Consider the following 900-nt stretch of genomic DNA (forward strand, 5'->3'; position numbering starts at 1 on the left):
ACTAGATTATGTTGTTTGGTACAGTGAAGTGGTTTGAGAAAAGAAGCAAATCGTTTGAGCCTACCTATTTATATGGCGTGGAGAAGGTAAGTTTCTTGGCTTATTGGTATCATCTAGTCATTTTATCAGTGCACTGTGGTGCCTGACGACTTATTGAACTTCCTAGCTGCAACTTTTACTGAGAACGACTGGGTTTGCAGTTCGTTCTTAATAGAGAAAAAGGCATTGGATCTCCTTAAAGTTGTGTGGCTTTCCCACCTACCTCTCAAAACTTTCAATTGATATTCTGTGCTTCATACATTTGCGTTCGTTTTCATAGGTCCAAAATGTCTCTCATAAAACTAAGTAACTAACTCTGACACACACAAATATGATTTGCTAACGGTCTATGTGATCTGGGTGCTGGCATGGAACGACAGGAGGGATATGCCTTCTTTCTTGAGACAGACATCACAGTGGCAAAGACACTACTGTAGTTTAGGAAGAGAAGTAATTGCGTGGAATACATGGGGATAGCAAAAAGAATGCTCACATGTAAACCCCTGGCGATGATGAGTCGCACTGTCTCATCCACTTCATTGGGCTAGTTGATCATGGTGCCACACTGACATGGCTCTCCGCGACCACGCTGTCGAACTCCTGCCCGGTGCTGTTCATCTGCATGTTCATTTTGGCGATGATCTGGTGCACGGTGTTGAGGCACCCATGCTGTGCGGCGAGGTAGAGTTTCGTGTCGCTGTGCTGACTGGTCGCTTGCTTGATGTGCTTATACTTGGGAGATGGCCCAGCTGTATTCAATTAGAAATCTTAAATTTATTACAGTTGTAAATTTAGTGTCATGACTTGTCTGCATAGACCCCTGTGTGTAGCCACATCATACCAAGAGATGCCACAAACTAG

This window comes from Triticum aestivum, chromosome 3A (assembly GCF_018294505.1).
Source record: "Triticum aestivum cultivar Chinese Spring chromosome 3A, IWGSC CS RefSeq v2.1, whole genome shotgun sequence".
NCBI lineage: Eukaryota > Viridiplantae > Streptophyta > Magnoliopsida > Poales > Poaceae > Triticum > Triticum aestivum.